The sequence below is a fragment of the Lissotriton vulgaris genome, chromosome 12 (assembly GCF_964263255.1).
Source record: "Lissotriton vulgaris chromosome 12, aLisVul1.2, whole genome shotgun sequence".
Classification (NCBI taxonomy): domain Eukaryota; kingdom Metazoa; phylum Chordata; class Amphibia; order Caudata; family Salamandridae; genus Lissotriton; species Lissotriton vulgaris.
In genome coordinates, this window is record NC_141700.1 from 149106647 (window position 1) to 149126459 (window position 19813).

Here is a 19813-nt window from a genome sequence, read left to right on the forward strand (position 1 = left end):
AGTGTACATAGGCCTTTTAACTAACAACTATTGTTGATCTCTTCTGTTAGACTTGTTCTATTTAGGCTTGTTCTGATTATAATCTTTATCGGACAATAGTGTAATTGCCACAGAGGACCATATGCCATTATGGTACACTATCTTGGATAAAAAAAAAGGCCAGCAAATTGTCAGGAATTAAGGATAATACTGTAATTCCCCTGAGGAATTTAGGAAATCATCCACCTGTTCCAAGCAAGGTACTGAATAATAACAAAATTAGGGAAAGGATAGTACACTGGTTCGCTTCCCTTTTCTTAGACATGTCTATTATTGATACACGTCTTACGATTAGAGGTAAAGGGATAATGGTCAATCTCAATGGAAGTTTCATACATATAGATTATAGGGAATGCCTTTTACCTCAGTACGTACGTATCACATCTTATATATCACTTGGAATCATTCATATATTTTCTTTCATTATTTCAGATGCACAGAATATAACAACTTCAGAAGTCCTTAACCACATACGCGCGGCGGGTTTTCCCGCTGCGCGCTGAAGTTTTAAAAACCCAGCAGTTCATGACGAGCTCAGCTCGTCATGAGCGCACGGCAGGTAACACTCATGACGAGCTGAGCTCGTCATCAGCCTCGAAGGGGTTAAGACAAAAAGTTGGCAATGGGCTCAGTAGTCCCTCGAAGGATTCATAGATATTTGACAGGGCGCTAGATAATCTTTACTGTACCAATATTTTCCACAGTTTAAGTTACAAGATTGCAATTGGTGGGGAGGTGTCTTTCATCTTCAGGAAAGCAACCATGTTAGGTTTTTTCAAGCCCCCAGGTAGTTTCTCTTTTTTTGTTGTTCTAGTAAGAGGGATTGAAGGCACAAATGAACAAAAGTAATGCTTGTAGGTATGGGGTAACCCAGCATTTCTTCACTGCTGCATCAATTACTTTCATTAGGGTTTTACGTAAAGGCTGTCCCTTAATATATGCCTAAAATCCACCAGCAGACCACATTCCTCGCCAACATAATGCACTGGATTATGGATAAAATTTTATTTGTTTTCTAGGATTCAAGTACTAATCCATAACCACCCTGTAGTGAGCTTCTTTAACAGTTATGCTGTGTGACGTTTTAGAAATGCCTTGCCATATTTTACTCTTTTTACTCTTTGCGGGTTGATACTATAAAATCTGTTCTCCCCTTAACATCTGCAGGAGAATACGATCTGTCACAAAGATGTTGAGTACAAACGGTTGAAAAGAAAATGAGCTCTGCAAAAGGCTCCCTTACATTGCTATTCAGTCAACAACATACCTAAAATTAGTCGTAGGAGTACTTGGTCAGCAGGGCAGAAGAAGGCCAGAGAAAGCAAGATCCACTGACTTTAGAAAAAGCAACTTTGAAAAATATACCTTACTGTCTAGATGTTCTCTTTCTATGTAGTCAAAGGACAAAGGGCAAGATAGTTTCAGGAGAGAAAGAGAGAGGCACTTTGCTGCACTATATTAGGAGGGCACCCACCATCACTCAAGAAGGTCACAATTCCCCAAAGGTAGAAACCGTTTATTTAACAGCCAGCAAAGATGTTGTGGTACAGGAGACAGGTGGCATGGTAGGCTCCAGTATTACACTTGATTGCAAAGTAAAGGGTCTGGTCAAAAACATTGAACCCCAAAAAGACAGAACCAAGAGACCTTAAAAAATCCAAGCCAGGGAAGGATGTGAAAAAAAGTTTATCAAAAACACTACAGGTTTATTACCATACAGCGGAGCAGGCACTGAAACAACAGCATCAGATAGTCTGAGATCCTGGTTGTAGGAGTCACAGTGCAGTTAGAGGTTACTGGCCCCCCATTTGCAATAACTGGCTTTACTTATTATTGGTGTCCTATGGTCAGCAGTACTTTTGAAGGTCAAACTGAATACCCAACTATTGCATTTTACTACTTGAGTCTCTCACAATAGAGATGTGGAGCACTTTAAGGCTTATTCGACGAAGTGATGTAGGTTTAGTCACTCAGACTACATTGTACACTTGAATAATGCTTACTGATGATCAAATTAGTGCTTTTTATGAGAGAAATGTTATTTCATACACACAAGAACATATATTGCAAATACAATAATGATCATCAAAGAAAACCAGAAGTCTTCGTTCTCTTCCGGGGACATAGCAAATGTTATTCATTGGAAGGGATTCACAATGCCCAACTCCATGGTCTATGAGCAGGACCAGGGAAACAGGGACAACATAATCTCACTCTTATACAGCAAAGAGAAGATGCTCATGTTGCCACCAACTCAAAGGGGCAATGGATTTCTCATTTTGCATAACAATGATTTTGAATTCAGTTACTGGTTCTAAATGTTAACCAGTTTCGATGAACCTGTACAAAACGTGGACTGCCTTCTAAGTAACAAACAGTCCTCCCACAATGGTGTTATTAACAGGTTCCTGCACCAGTACACTACATAGGCATTCAGGTTGACAGACACCGTACAAGGGCACTGCTGCACTATGATGAGAAAGATGGATGCTTTTACATCAAGGGTATCACAATTTCTCTGGAACCACTGTCGATCACATGTACCTTGGACAGAGAGAGCAGCCATCCCTTTGTAACAAAGTGATGCACTTTGGAGTATGCGCTTGACCTCAGAGACTGGCTCTAGGTCCTTCTGGACACAAGGCAGGGCAGCATGGATTTCCAGAACAATTCAGAGGGCAACAGCTAGTTGAACCGCTGAGCAAACAAACATTAATAGCTTGATAGCTTGTGTTTTTTAGTAACAGGAAGACACCGAAAGGAAACACCATGCAGCTAGCCACACCGTTCACCACACTCTCTCTTCTCTTATCTCAGAAAAAGGCCAACAAAGCAATTTTCTGAGAACCCCACAGAAAAAAAGCCTCTTGAACAAAATAAGAGGATATCTTGTGACCCACTACCATATTAGCCACTTTATTGAAACTGTTGTATGTCTAAATATTGTTTAACTTAAATATTGTCAGACCTAAATACTGCGTCCTAAATGTGGTTTACAACAATATTGTCCAATTGAGTGTAGATTTTCTCATAATAATTCCAATGCAATGAAGCTGTACTTATGTCACACTGTATTATGCTACCACACCCTTCAAACAGGTCCGTATTCTGCCTGCCTGAATGGGAGCTTATCTAAATACAAGGTGAAGAGAGAGAAGTTTAAGGAACCATAGGCAGTACTATCTCCCTGTTCATCAATCTGTATATCCAAGACCGACTAACAGGCTCTAATGTGCAAAGAAAGATTATTTCTTTAGATTGGTGATTCACTCATGTTCCTCTTTCAAAGTTGCATGTAGACACATTAGGCTTTTAGAAAATCTTAAATAAAAACATGCAAACTCACATACACACTAGGTTGCATACTTGATCATAAAGATGCTCCTTTACAAGCAACAACTGGTGCTAGGAGATGTCAAATGGGGAAAGAAGAGACTGGGATGGTAGTTTTAGGTGTACGTAGTAGGCGAGGCCCCGGAATCAGAGCCTGTAAGTATAGCACAGGTAAAGCTTAGGTCTCCATCCTCAAATCAACTGTGACTCAATGTTAAACAAGTTGTAGGATACTTTCCAGACGATAAAACAAAGCTCACTAATAGGTCACCCTTTTTTTATTACACCACCTACTTATGTCTAATAGGGTAAGGCACAAGTTAGGGAAGTGTCATATTAATCCAGATGACAGCCTGGTGATGTATTCACATGTTAAGAATGAATGAATGAATACATTTATTGTATCAATTGATAAAAATTGTTACAAAGAAATCGACCAAAAATATCTCCGCCACGCACTTTCTTCAATCTAAGTAATACATAACTAACTGATCCAATCATCGTGGCTAAAACATGAACAAGATAGATATAATAATCACATCACTTAAGCGATGTGGACAGATAAAAGAGATGTGAGCCATGTATTAAAACCGTAAACTGATTCTAGTCCATGACTGAGACTTTGCCTAAAAGTTCTTTCACCTTGTGTGCAAATTTCGCTGATCTTGCCAGTTTCATTGGGATCTCCAAATTGAAAATAAGTTTCATGGCATCTGTGTAAGTATGTGTGCCATATTTTAAAAATAGATGTTTCAATAAAGTGCAACGTGCGTGAATCAAACAGTGACATATGCAAACCAAGTGAACCATAGATTCCTCATACTAGTGACACAGTCTGCAAGTAGTAACCGCCTCTAGTGTTTTCCAGCACGTATTAATATCTTTTATCAGCAATACCATAAGTCTCACTGATAAAATGTGCTTTAAAATTGTCTTGTTCAAGGCGGCATCAAGGTATGGCTGCCTCAATCGACCTTGGTAGGAGCTAGCTAATATCCTAATGTTACTACTGGAGGACTCCAGTTCCTTGATGCCATCTTCCTTGGTTAATAGTCTGACTTGTTCTTTTAAAATAGATTTTAAAATTCCAGGTTGGTAAGTAAAATCCTGCCAATTTGTCATATCAAGGTGCAGTTCAGTACAGGCAGTGTAGAGACTATTGGTCCACACATTTTTGCCTTTCACCGTTGCTTTCATTGTGTGTGGGGGTGCCACACAGACTCTTTGATAGTACCAAACAATTGATGCCCAATGTTTGTAACTTTGTTTGTTTAGCCTGAATTCAAGTCATACCAAAGCATTCCAGGCATGGGCTGGAATCTGAAAGATCTGCTTGAATGCTCCGCAATTGACACGTTCCATGATTTTGATTAATGCCGCGGAAAAAATTAATTTGCCGTATGTAATTGAGGGGAGTAGTTTAGCTCCTATAACCTTTCTGATGGGTTCAGTTGTCGGGCTGCTTAGTTTGGAACTCAATTTACATAGGGCATACGTCACTGCCTTGGCTTTTGATTCGATGGAAGCAGTGTGTACTGTAGCCTCCCCCTTTCTCATAATCCAAACCCCCAAGTAGTTGTATTTGGTTGCTATTTTCAGATTGCCCATTCTCTATTGTTGTTTAAGTTTGTTGGCATACTTCCCGAATATTACTACCTTTGTCTTTCCTGCATTTGCTCTTAAGTCATTTGCGTTGTTATAAGTGCTTAGTGCATCCAGTGTTTTTTGCATACCTGTTTTGGTGTGATCCAATAGCACCATATATTCTGCATACTGCATACTGCATTAAAAATAGTCTAGTTGACCCAATTTTAGGGGGTAACAGATTGGCTTTAAATATTGTTTTGCCGAGGTCCTCAGTGTATAGGTTAAAAAGCAAAGGTGCCAATACACAGCTTTGTTTTAACCCTCGGTCTGTGTAGATCTTTTTGGTTGCTGAATTTGTCGATAGTTTCACCCGTACCCAAGTTCCAGTGTAAAGAGAGATGATCGCTTTCAGCAGCGTCACCGGAATCCCCCAGTTTTGTAATTTCCACCACAGCAGGCTACGATTAATGCCGTCAAATGTCACATAATAGTCCACAAAACATTCGTAAAGTGGTGGCTGCTTTTTATGAGTGGACTGTTCAACGAGATACGCGAGAGCTAAGATGTTGTCCAGTGTTGACGCTCCTGGCCTGAAGCCAGATTGAAAGGCTGGTAAGATTTCATTGTCGTTGGGCCAATTTTGCAGGTCTTGCAAAAGGAGGTTTGCGTATCCTTTTGCCTCAATATCCAGGAGGGCAATCAGCCTATAATTCGACGGATCTCCGGTGTCACCCTTTTTGGGAACGGGTTGAAGCAAAGAGCCTTTCCAGGCTTCCGGAATCGTTGAATTAGCCAAGCAATACTGATAGAGTGGCGTAAGTATGGTTCCCCAAAAGTCACAGTCTTCTTTGAATAGATGTCCAGGTAAGCCTTTGGGTCCCAGAGCACGTCCTTTCTGATGTTTTTTAGTATTGTTGTCTTATGATTCCCTACATCAGGAGATTCCGTTGTTTCTTCAGTGGTTGAAGAAAGAGTGTTGGGCAAACTGGTACTGATGGAGAGACGTTGGTGATGCTGTGGGGTCTGATTTGGAGAACTACAATACAATGTAGTCACATGGGTGATCCATGTGTGGCTAGCGACCCCCTGACCCCGATCATGGCCATGTCCAGACAGCCTATTGATATATGATCAACATTCTGCCTGTTTCCTTGGAATCAGCAGGCTGAAAATATACAGCCATTGAGACTCTTGCTGTTGTCTTTTAAAGTCCCATACGTTTTTCCTGTGTATTTTCCTTACTAACTGTTGGTTTTGTGATGTTTTGTCGTTTCCCTCTCTCATGTGAATGCGGGTGGCTTGTCTCAAGGCCGGCTTACTTTGTTCCACTTTTTCGCACCTAAGTTCAAATTGGCAGCATACCCTTTCTCCGGAAGCTGGATGTTGTTTTGTTTTATTACCTAGCAAAAGATGGCACACCTCCGGCACCAGTGTGGTCCAGTTCTCAGCGACATTGCCTACTGTGAAATCCTTAGCCATCGTGGACCCGTTACTTTTCCACTTTAATAGACCTGATGTATTTATTTTTTTCCATTTTAATCTTCTCAGAAGTGCATGAATTTCCTCTCCATTGGAATGACCCAAAAGTGAGATGTGCGGTAGACTGTCCTTTTTTAATGTGATAGCTATGGCAAGGGGAAGATGATCACTGGTCTGCAAAGCAGGTTTTTGAAATCCTGTCACTTGTACATACAGGTGATTGCACATAAAGATATGCAGCCACATGCATCAAAGGAAATTGCATTTGCAAACGGTGCGAATCGCAAAATTCGGCCGTTTGCGAATGCAATTCCCTTTTTTGGGATGCATTAACATTTTTGGTATTTTCGCAATTTAAGAAATCGCAAAATTGCGATTTCTTAAATTGCGATTGCATTTAAGTAATCTCAAATTGAGATTCCTCAAATGCAATGCATCAAACTTAAAAAATTTGCGAATTCGCAAATAAGGGGAGCAAATTACCATGAAGTTGACCTTCATGGTAATTTGCGAAAACTTTAAAAAATGCACTAAAGTTCATTTTTCAAAGTTCCATTTTACACACACACATGCCCTTGGGGCATGAGAGTGTGTAAAATGTACTCCTAAGCAGATTTCAGGGGTGCAACTGGGTGTCCTTTGGACACCCCTGCACCCTTGAAATTGCATTCTTAATTTGCGAATTTTTAATGGTGAATTGCAAATTAAGAATGTCTTTCCATTCATGCCTATGGGCCTCTAGACCCATAGGAATGGATGGGAAAGTATTCCTTAATTGCGATTCTCAATTAGAGAATCGCAATTAAGGAATTTTAAGAAATCACTATTTTGATAGCGATTTCTTGATGCATTGCAGTTTGCAATTCCTTAATTGCGATTCCTTATTTTTCGCAATTAAGGAATAGCAAAATGCAATATTGAAGCATGTGCCTGATAGTCTTTATTGAAGGCTGAGTTGGAAGATTGGGGTTTTGCATTGATTTTAGTCTGTACGTGTTTAGAAATGTGTTCATTAACATTCCAGCATGATCCTTAGGCAATACTGCATCTGGTGCTGTCCCCAGGTTTAGGGTGTTAAAATCCCCAGCCATTATGATCCCACAGTTTGGCTGACTACTTAACAAATCTTCAAGTATATCCACTAGAGTCCTCATCTCGCTGTGTCCAGGTGATTCCTTGCAGTTAAAGTAGACATTCAGGAGTACAATCATCAATGGGCAGCCATTCAATTTCAGGCCCTGCAAGTGAATGGCTTGGACCATATCCATGTTCCATAAGGGTTTGGCTTTTATGTTGCTGCTAATTCGTGTGTGTATGGATAGACACCCCATGGCCTTCCAAATATGTTGTACTTTTTTGCTAGCTGCTGGAATTCCTTGAAACCTGGGATAGCCACTGGAGCAAGCGACCAAGTTTCTTGGAGACATAACAGGTCCCCAGTATGTAAAAATCCGAGTGCCGCCCTGTTCTGCAATGTAGTTTTTAGCCCGTAAACATTCCATGTGATTACTTTCAAAGTGTTGTTCAGTCCGCTGCTAAGACAGCCATTTCTTTTCATGCTATGAGCAGTTTGGTTTTGAGGATGTTCGATTCATTGCTGTAACATCTTCTGTGTTGATCAATTTTTCCTCTTTCTTTGATCGTACGCCCTGTTTGAGTGGAGTTGGACGAAAGGTGTATTCTTAAATTAAGAAATGCTGAGGTGCGAGGAACTGGATTTGCCCCTCTTAAGATGGACTTTCATAAGATCTGTGTCTTTTTGGCATTGGCTCCACCTCCTAGCATAAATGGGTAGCTCTCCTCTTTTGGTGTGTGTACCACGATCCCCCATTTCGCGAATTGATCTCTTTTTTTCATATTTGTTTTGGGTATCAAATTATTTTTCCATGTTAATATTGTTGACTCTCTTATTGTGTTGTTACCCAATGCCTTAAATTGTACTTGAATGAGTTCTTCGGTCACGATGGAGGAAAGCTCTGGGATGTGTTGAAAGATTTGTAAAAAGTTAGACCTGTTTAATATATCCGAGCTTCCCTGTGATATATATTCAGCTTCAAAAATTATAATGTTATTCTCCACTTCCCTTTGCCCTTGGGCCCTTTGACTGGCCACAGGGGAGTGTGTTTCAAAGCTTTGAGCATTTGTTGTGGTTACTTCGATATCTTTGTGACTGGCCTTGGTCCCCCAAATCTCAGTGTTTTCCAATAGAGGGAAAGATATCCTTTCAGTGTCCGTGGCGTGTGGCCGTGCATCCCACTTTTGGCTATCTGGGTGCTGTACTGCAGAGAGACTACCTCTACTGTCTATTTTTAGTGGCGCTTCGGGCTCTTGCTGGGACTGTTCATTCTTCTTGTTAATCTGTCTTCACAGGTCGAATTTATGATTAATTTGGATGTTAGTTTATTATTTGGCTGGCTTTCCTGGTGTAACACAAGGTATTTTCCTTTTGAGAAATTGGATAGAGATTCTGTAGCTCCAAACTATTTTTTGTGAAGTCCTTCTTTGAATGTGTTTTTTGACCCTGTATGACTTCTAGTGCAATCGGGCCCAGCTGTAATTCCTTTGCACAGCTGCGTTTTTTGATATTTTTTGACTGCTTTTTCAAACATTTTTTTGCTCTTCTAAATAGTGTTTTACAGGGGTCCATGGCGTTTTCCAGATTGACTGCCCCATTGGTGTTACTATGCAGGGTCTTGCCCATTACGACTTCCTCAAGTTTGGATGTGCTTTGGCACACCACTGATGCCAACTGCGAGGATGTTGAAGGTGTATCCATCCTCAAAATTGGTTTGGTGAATTTAATATTGGTATGCGTCGACATCTTTTCTTCTGAGCATGTGTTATGTGGGATATGGTTTGCACTCTTCATTGTTGTTTGGGGTAACAATTTGGTGGGGCTTGCAGCCCCATCTGAATCATAAATTTCATTTTGTTTTGCATCATTTAATGCTCTTTCAGGTGTTCTTTGGTTTGGATGATCTATGGTTTTTTGTTGTCTTCGCTTAAGTTCTGTAATGATTAATGTTAAAACTTCTGCTAGAGAGCTGAGCTTCTCCACAATTGGAAGGCACGAGCACCTAGCGGATGGCTGCATCCTCAGTAATTCAAAATTTCCTGCTAGGGTATCAATTTTAGCTTTAATGTTAATCATGGCTATTGCGAATGCCTGCATTGTGTCCATTTGAATTTCCAATTTTTGTGTTTGTTTAGTAAGCGCATTGATGGCTGTTGTTAACGTGGAGTTTCTTGAGGATAACAGAGTATTTTGATTATGGCAACCGCTTTGAAATGTACACTTTGTTTCAGCAGTGAAGTGAAGGAGATTCTGCTCTCCCAGGAGGCTATTCTCTCTCTGCCCTGCTCCCACCAAGGGTGAACTTTGATTAAAGCTGAGGATTTTAATTGCTGATAGACTCTGTGACTGGGACAGGTCCAGAGACAGATCATGTTGGTTGTTTCTGCCCCCTGCCTCTGGGTTCACCTCCAGCAAGCACATCTCCTTCGACCGCACTACAGCTCTCCACTGGACGGATCACAGCTGTGTTCACTTCAGCTACAAAACCACCCTGACCCACAACCGTCCACAACCTATTCCTCGGAGAAACTGGAACAAAATCCCCTCCGACCAACTCCTCACATCACTCAACCAAAACCCCCCCACCCTCTCAATGGACCCAAACCAAGCGGCCACCAACCTCAGGCAATGGATTACCCACAGTGCTGACGAATTAGTACCCCTGAAAAAGCACCAGATGAAATCAGCCAGCAAAAAGGCTCCCTGGTTCAATGACAAACTTAAAAAATCCAAGAAGCTATGCCGCACCCTGGAGAAGATATGGAGAAAAAACCCAACCTTCGACAACATGGCCTCCCTCAAGACAGCCACCCGCAAACACCACAAACTGATTCGATCCGCCAAGAAATCAGCATTCAAGGATCGTCTCGACAACAACACCCATAACAGCAAAGAACTCTTCAGCATCGTCAAAGAATTCACCAACCCCACCGCAGCATCCAACGACATCACTCCCTCCCAAGACCTCTGCGACACGTTATCCTCCTTCTTCTACAACAAAATTGCCGACATCCACAACAGCTTCGAGAATACTCCCAGCGATCAACCCTCCCCTCCCCCCTCAGATCCTACTCCGCCAACTAACAACCTCAGCGCCTGGAACCCAATCACCACTGAAGACACCATTCGCCTCATGAACTCAATCCACTCCGGCTCGCCTACCGACCCCTGCCCCCACCACATCTTCAACAAAGCTGACTCCATCATCGCACCCCATCTCCGTGATGTCATCAACTGCTCGTTCAACTCTGCCACCTTTCCAGAAAGCTGGAAACACGCCGAACTCAGCGCCCTTCTGAAGAAACCCACAGCAGACCCCTCTGAACTTAAAAACTACCGACCCATATCCCTCCTCCCATTCCCGGCCAAAGTCATCGAGAAAGCCGTCAACAGCCAGCTCGCCGCCTTCCTTGAATCCAACAACTCCCTTGATCCATCTCAATCCGGGTTTCGAGCCAAACACAGCACCGAAACCGCCCTCATTGCAGCGACCGACGACATCCCAACACTGCTGGACAACGGAGAAACAGTGGCCCTCATCCTACTCGACCTATCCGCCGCTTTCGACACAGTCTGCCACAGCACCCTTATACATCGCCTCAGCAACATCGGAATACAAGGAAAAGCCTTGGACTGGATCATCTCATTCCTCGCTGGGAGAACTCAAAGAGTCCGACTTCCCCCATTCTACTCAGAGGCCACCGAAGTCATCTGCGGCGTACCTCAAGGATCCTCACTCAGTCCCACCCTCTTCAACGTCAACATGAGTCCTCTCGCCTTCATCGCGCGTCAACACAACCTCAACATTATCTCTTACGCCGACGACACCCAGTTAATCCTTTCCCTCACCAAAGACCCCAACACCGACAAAACCAATCTTCATGAAGGCATGAAAGAAGTAGCCGAATGGATGAAACATAGCCGCCTAAAACTCAACTCAGACAAAACGGAGGTGCTCATCCTAGGATCTTCCCCCTCAGCTTGGGACGACTCTTAGTGGCCTTCCGCTCTGGGCACAGCACCCACACCCACAGACCATGCACGTAACCTTGACTTCATCCTAGACTCCTCTCTCTCGATGTCCAGACAAGTCAACGCAGTCTCGTCCTCCTGCTTCAACGTACTTCGCATTCTCAAAAAGATCTTCCGCTGGATCCCCCTCGAAACAAGAAATACTGTCACCCACGCACTGGTCACGAGTCGACTGGATTATGGTAACACACTATACGCCGGAATCGCAGCAAAATTACAGAAAAAACTCCAGCGCATCCAAAACGCGTCAGCGAGACTCATATTAGACATCCCTCGCCAAGATCACATCACCGGACATCTAAAAGACCTCCACTGGCTTCCCGTCAACAAAAGAATTACTCTCCGCCTTCTCACCCACGCACACAAAGCCCTCTACAATCTAGGACCCGAATGCCTCAACACTCGACTGTCCTTCTACAAACCCACCCGCCAACTAAGATCGTCCAATCAAGCCCTTGCCGCAGTCCCGCGCATCCGAAAATCCACCATGGGTGGCAGATCCTTCTCCTTCCTGGCTGCCAAGACCTGGAACTCACTCCCCACCCACCTCCGCCTTACTCAGAACCACATCTCCTTCAGAAAAGAACTTAAAACCTGGCTATTCGACAAATAATGAACCCCTTCCCCTAGCGCCTTGAGACCCTCTGGGTGAGTAGTGCGCTATACAAATGCCCGAACTTGAACTTGAACTTATTCTCCCCATACATATGTTGGTTATCCTTATTTGATGGCTCCAGTGCTGATGATATTTCTATGGCTTCCAGATTTCCGTGCCCTGGCGCATCTTGCCTCCTTTCCTGGGATTCCAAGTGCTCTGACACTGGTGAAATTTCAAGAATTTCCAAGTCTCATAGTCCCAATACATCTTGCTCCTTTTCCTAGGACAGATTCAAACCTGTTGCGTCTTGCCTCCTTTCCTGGGACTCCAAGTACTCTGACGCGGATGAAATGTCAAGAATTTCTGGGTCTCCTTGCCCCAATACATCTTGCCCCTTTTCCTGGGGCAGGTTCAAGTCTGCACCGATGTTCCTGAGGGGAGGCTGGATCTCGTCAGCCGGTTTCTCGTTCCCTGGCTCAGGCACTGGCTCGGGCTCGGGCTCAGGCCCTCTTTAGCTTCTTGGCTGGTTGCTTTAATACACTACTGTAGGACTCTCTCTTCCCCAGTGTTTTTTGTCCCGGTATTGTTGGCATGAAGTATTTGCACATTGTCATACCGTTTGGTTTGGAGGTTGAGTTTGAGTGCAAATTTGTATTTGGTTGCACAATGGGAGTGGACCCCAGCCACACTTGAGCCGTCGCTGCCGGCTTTATCCTACTGCCGGTTCTCGTGCTAGTTGTTTTGCCTAATTTGGTATTTGGCCTACTCTTTGTCATTTTCCTCCCTGGCTGTGTGCTAGCTTGTTTATAATTTCCCCGCATGGCTCTATCCTTAAGTTTGTAGGGTAGTTTGTAGGGTAATCTATAAATTAGTTTCCAGCTATGTACCCGGGATTTGCACACTATGGGCCTGATTCACAGAACTAAATTAAGACAAAATCCTAAACTTACTACTTATGGTATTCACAGAAGTTAGGATTTTACCTTAAGTTTGTCTTAAGACAAACCTAAGACAGACTTAAGACAAAATCCTAACTTATGTCTGCCTTAAGTCTGTCTTAAGTCTGTCTTAAGACAAACTTAAGACAAAATCCTAACTTTTGTGAATACCAAAAGTAGTGTGTTTAGGATTTTGTCTTAAGTTAGTTCTGTGAATCGGCCCTAAGTGACTGGTTGAGCTTCCCTCGATAGCTCAATTTTCCCTATTTCCTCTTTTTTCCCTACTATCCAAAATATTGTTTTTAATGTAATTGAAGCTAAGTGAAGTGAAGAAGGCAAGTGAGACCTGCAGCGTTTTTCGCCCCGACCAAGCCTGATCGTCCGCAGCCCACTCCCGACATATGCTGACAGATGCTTGACAGACGGCCGCTGAACTCAGCAGGCTCACTTGTGTCAGGCCATGCTGACAGCTCGGGAGCCCAGAACTCTGACGATGACATGAGAACTGGGGAAGGTATCGGCTTGACAGAGCTCTCCCCCAGCAGCTCCTATGGCTTGCTGCTCACTACTCACTACTCGGCGTCCTCAGCTTCTTCGTCTGGTGAAAAAACACAGACTGAACCAAAGGTCCCCCTTGAGTGAAACTCATAGGCTGTCCACGAGATACTTGAGTCAACGAGATACTTGGGTCAACGAGATACTTGGACCTCCCGTTGACCTATCCCAGCAGGACATGATGATCTTGGGGTGTTGGGGTGTTACTTTGATGCGCCACCCCCAACTGCCCTGAGTTATGTTATGTTATGTTATGTTATGTTATGTTTTGTATCGCGCACAATTACTCGAGAGTATCCTGGTGCGCAAAGTTACCGGGTCCTGGCAGGGCAAAAGGGTTTAAGCAGAAAGGTTAACGAAGAAGGTTTTGAGTTGTTTTTTAAATACCCTAAAGTTCCTGAGTGTTTTATGCTTAGGCGGAGGAGAGCTGAGGATGCTAAGAGCTGCACAGGTTGATCGCTGGCACCAGGCCCAGCAAGAGGGCAGGTGAAGGGAAGGCAAGCGGGGCACACAGGGTGGAGTCATAGGCTGCAGCTGATCTAATCGGGCTGCCTTCTTGACACCCCCAAGGGCATGCTCTCACTGCCGCCGCCTGCTAATGGCGGCTGCGCTTGCTACTTATTGCTTACCGCAAATGCACCTATCTGTCACAAGACTGCAAGAAGACTCTTCCGTTCTTCCGTATTAGCAGAGGGGGGCCTTGGAGTTGCTGCTGGGCTGCCACTGCTGCTGGGCGTTGCGGCGTTGCAGCTATGAAGCAAGCTGCGAAGCAAAACAGAACAACAGACTTGCCGGGGAGTGGGGGTGAAGAAGGGAGCTTCTAAGTTTAATCTGTGGAGCTCACTAACACATCGAAGTGATGTGATGGCAATTAGAAATGCCTCCTTCCAAAGGAGAAATTGGAGGGGGCAGTTATGAAGGGTTCAAATGGAAGATCCATGAGTCTTATGAGAACAACTTTAGAATTCTAGGAAGGTTCAAGTGGAACCTTGGGTGGAATCCCTCTATTATGGCCTTCCATGAAGGCTTTAATAACTAGTAGTTTGAATAAAGAAAGGTGTTGTATGTTTTGCATATAGGTATCTACTTCAGCAGGGTGTAATTGTTCGGATTTGAAAGCAATCCATAGAGCTGTAAATAGAGCAGTTAACAAATGTTTTTTATAGTGACATTGAATGAATTAATTAGTTTAGTGTGACAGTAACAAACACATATTTTGCATGTAGTCACGTCGCATGCCCTTATGGCAGAGCTACGTGCTTCTTTGAGAATCGTCATACATTTGGGTGGGAGATTGAGGTAGCCGAGTGATATGACCTTAGGAGGCAAACCTCTAGGTTGAGTGCCTTGGTATCTGAGTGCCTGATTTTTCCATGGTTCTGAGTGAGAAGGCCCAGCCTGATGAGGAGCTTCTGGTGACGAACTACCGAGAGATCTAGTAGCGTTGTGTACCAGGACTGTCGGCCCCATGTTGGAGCTCTAGTATGAGTTTGAGAGATGTTTGTCTAAGTTTCCAAACCAGAAACGGGAGGAGAGGGAGAGGCGGAAAAACATAGGCAAATATCCCTCACCAATTCATCCATAGGGCATTGGCTTTGGATATTGGCTGTGGGAACCTGGAGCCAAAGTGTGGGCATTTTTCTTTGTTTACGGCTGCAAACAGATCTATTTGTAGAAATCCCCATTTGTGGAAGAAAAGGAGGATGACTTGGGGTTGGAGTTCCCATTTTTGGACTTGTTGCTGCATCCTGCAGGAGGTTGTTAAAATCAGGGGAAGTATGAAAGCTTTCAATGCTAGGTGAGCAGCTTGAAGCTGTATGCAGTTGATGTGGAGAGTCTGGTGCTTGGAATTCCAAAGTCCCTGAACTGTGAGGTCCTGTAAGTGTGCACCCCAGCCTGTGAGAATGCATCCAGTGTCAAAGTGATGTGGGGAGCAGGGTCTAGAAAAGGCCGCCCCTTAACAGGTTGTTGGTGTTCCACCACTGCATAGAGTGATGAGTGCAGCTGTTTATCAACACTAGGTCGTCTAACTGCCCCTGTGAATGAGACCACTAATGCTCTGGGAATTCCTGTAAGGGACACATGTGAAGGTGAGCGTGTGTTACTATGGCAATGCAGGAAGCCATCATGCCTAGGAGCCACATGACTGTCCTTATTGTGAGCAGTTGATTGATTTGAAAACGAGATATTAATGTTTGGAAATTATTAATTTTTGTGGTATTGGCATAAGCTAATCCTACTTATGTGTTCAGGATTGCATCCAGATTCGGCTGATTTTGTTGAGGGTGAAGGTGAGATTTGGTTATATTGACGCTGAAGCAGAATTGATGAAGTAGATCTATAGTAGCCTGTTTGTGTTGCTGGCATAGATGACAAGGGAATACTTAGATGTTTTGTCTGCGCAGAAGTGCTGCTACTACTACTAGTAGGCACTTGCTAAATACCAGTGGTGCAGTAGTGACCCCAAAGGGTAGGACTTTGAATTGGCAGTGTTTTCCTGCTATCACAAATCTTAAATATTTGCAATGTGCTGGTTGTATTCAAATGTGGAATTAGGAATCCTTTAAATTGAGGGCAGCAAGAAAGTCGCCTCGTTGGACGAGTGGGATCACATATTGGAGTGTGACCATATGAAAGTGTTCTGACAGAATATAGTGGTTTAGGGGTCTTAGATCTAGAATAGGCCATAAAGATTTATCCTTTTTGAAACTAAGAAAGTATAGGGAGTATACTCCCGAACTTTGATTGTGTAGCGCGACTGGTTCTACAGCTCCTTTGAGAAGAAGAGCTTGAAATTCCTGTTTGAGCATTGTTTAAGGTTCCAGAGATAACCTGTGGGCGTGAGATGGGCTGTTGGGAGGTGTGGTAATGAGCTCCAAACATCATCTGTGTTGGATAATGTCCAACACCCACTGGTCTGATGTTATTGACTGATTTGTAGGTAGAAAGTTCTGTAAACGACCCCGGATAGTTGTGGTCGGGGGGTAAGGTGAGGAAGTCATTGCGTAGTGGTGGGTGTTCCACCACATGGGAAAGCACCTTTGCCTCTACGCTTGGCATTTGGAGGAGGTATACTGATTTTGACTATGTTGGTAGGTTGTGGAGGCTTACGAAGTTTTGGTTTTGGAGCCCTCATGATAGCTGGATCGGTGAAAGGAGCCCCATGGATTTCGCTGTTTCAGTGACTTTTGTTTAATTTTCTCCAGTGCCTCATCCACTTGGGTCCAAAAAAGATGTTCCTTATCAAAGATACATTTAGGAGGTTTTGTTGTACCTCTCCCTTGAAGCCTGAAATACGCAGCCATGCACGGCTGTGGAGAAGGATACTGGTCTTAATCCCTCTTGCTGCGGTGTCAGTAGAGTCTAGGGCACAATGTATGGAGGTGTTGGATATAAGTTTGCCCTCTGCAAAAAGTTCTTGTCCCCTTATTTCGGTGCTAATCTGGGAGATGTTGGAGGAGCTCCTTCATGTCGTCCCAGTGAGCACTGTCATATCTGGCAAGCAAACCCATTGAGTTGGCGATACACCAATGGTTTGCAAATTGGGCCACCACCCTTTATCCCACCGGGTCAATTCACTTGCTTTCATTGTCGAGTGGGGGCTCATTACCACTAGCTTGTGAATTTGCTCTCTTACGAGCGGTGGTGATCATTAGCTGGTCTGATTGTACCTGTCCTCTAATATAAATGGGATCTGACGGAAAGGGTTTATATTTTTCTATCAACCCAGGGTGCTATTAATCTAGCCCTAACAGGGTCTTTGAAAATGTCATCCTTGTGGCATAATATGTCCTCTAGCCTCGGTATTGAGTGCCCCTATGTGCAGATGACAGTGTTTCAAAAGGGACATTCTCTTCTAGGGGTTCTTTGTGCAGCTACATATAATGGAAAGTAGTAGTCATACCTGTTAACTCCTGATATGTAGTGGAATCATCAGAAGGCAAAGGACATGTATGGTATAAGTATAAGTCATGATCCGTGTCCCCTTGAGAATCTATATTGTAGGCATCCCAGGGGTCACCATGTGGTGGCGACCCAAAAGTGTCATTCCCTGCATTGTGTCCACCTCTACCAGCACCAAGGGATCCCTGAGGTTAGATGTCTAGGGGATCTTCAACAGACTGTGATGGAGCTGGTGAGTCTAGTGGTGGTGGGGGGGTTGAGTGTGGTGGAAGTGGGAAAAGACTATTTGCTTTGTTCATTTTCTTTCTTTTTGGTGGAGTAGGTGAATCAAGTGCCTCTTGAAAAGACAGCTGTCTTTCTAATGATGACAGTGTTTGAGCTGGGGGCTTTGTGAGGATAGTTTGAGGCTGAATCAGGATCTGCCTTTGTCGAGCGTCCAAATGCTCCTGTTTTTATGGAACATAGGCTCCACTATATTTTTGGTAGGCTTATTTGGAGCCAAGCCTGAAAGGTTTTGGATCCAAGCCCTGTTAGTGTTTTGGTGCTGAAGTTCCTCACAGTGTTAAAACAGTAGATGTGGACGGTCAGTTCGGCACCGATTGGTGGGAAGGAGCCGGGGTTGTCGGCGCAGAAGGCTACGGCTGGTGTTTTGGTGACAAGCCTGAGGACGGGGTTTCTGAACCAGCCGCTCGGTGCCGACCATGGCCATGAAGCAGTGGGGGTCTGAAGGCCTCTTGTCCAAGAGGTGCCGGGTGTTTTTTCGAATGTTCAACACAGCGTTGAGGGGTGGGGAGTATAGTACTCACTTTTTGAGTCTTTAGTGTGACATCCCTGATTCTAAAGTCGAGTTCATGTTTGGATTCGGAACTGCCCTCAACAAAGGGCGCCTCTTTTTCTGCTGTGGAAGCTTAAGGGTGGTGTTCTTCTTCACCGACGTCTTCAAGAGGTTGCGAGTGTTCTCGGTGCTCCTCCGCTGCATATCCAGCCAATGTGTACATTGGTCTCTGAGGGCCTTCTTCAAGCGGAAAGAGTGACAGGCCTTGGAATCCACTTCTCTATGCTCCGGTGACAAACACAGGTTACAGAACTGATGGGAGTCGGTCCGTGTGAATTTGGCTTGGCTGTGAGGGCAGAAATGGAAAGGCATCCGTTCCATTACCAGCAGGACATTCTATGGAGGACCTGATGAAGATTGAGTCGAGGGCCCTGAAGTGCGAGGCTTTAAAGGGGCTGCGGTGGAAGCGCATCGACTTGACGAGTGATTGTACCTATTTACGCAGAGTGGTAAAGCGATATCAATACCAGCCTGCAGTAAAATGTATTTGGAACCGAAGAGAGCTCCGCAATGATCTTGAAACTAAGCAACGACCCACACATCCAAACCAGACGGCGGAAAGAAGAAAATCTAACAATGGAGTCAATACCCACGCACTTGAAAGACTTCTTCGAAGTGTTTTGTGTTTTGGCTTGCTGAGAAGGAGATCCTACTTGCTCTCATGCTTCATAGGTCCTAATTTTATACCTCTTTCCACATTAATTGACTCTGGATAATTCAGTATTGACTCCACTTCTTAGTTCCCTTCACTCTGCACATTTATAAAGGTTGTTGTTTCATTCAGATATTTTATCAGAGCTGTGAAGGCTGAAGAAATCTTAATACTTTTCACTAAGCCTTCTTTGAGCATGTCCAAGGGACCTCCCAGTATGCCTTTACTGTGTCTTTTCCTCCTGTATTTTGTTGTAGGAACAACTGCAGTTCTCAAACATCTGGACCTCATCGTCTAAATAAGGGGTTGATTTCTACAAATGTCTGATTGATTTATGTGGCGAAGGCATTATGCTTAGCCAGCAGCTTACGCCTGCTTCAATGAGCACAGGAAACACTGATGGGATGCTATCTGGCAATTTATATTGATTCGAGATATATATATATATCATACATATATACATGTATATAGGATTGAATACATTTGTGCTATTCTTTTACTTTAGTATTACACTTAGATTTACAAACTGTAAAAGTTATTAGAATTACTCAAAATATGTTAGCTTATACCAAAGCTGTTACAAATGAAATAAATAAAACTAAATATGTTAGTGATGGTGGGTGAAATAATTTAAAGTATTGGTCAAAATTATTTTTAAAAAAATCATTTACTTAATGTAAATTAATATGCAATCTAATGAAAAGTTCATTTCAGGAAGTAGTATGTTCTATACTTTTATTTAAGTATGCATGCTGCATAAATTAATTTACATTCAACCCTTATACAA

At 43.6% G+C, this 19813-nt stretch overlaps 1 protein-coding gene across 1 annotated transcript in view; it reads left to right on the plus strand.

The window, feature by feature from the left end:
* Positions 1-19813, plus strand: part of RORC (RAR related orphan receptor C) — a 158381-nt gene that overhangs the window by 55695 nt on the left and 82873 nt on the right. The window lies entirely within an intron of this gene.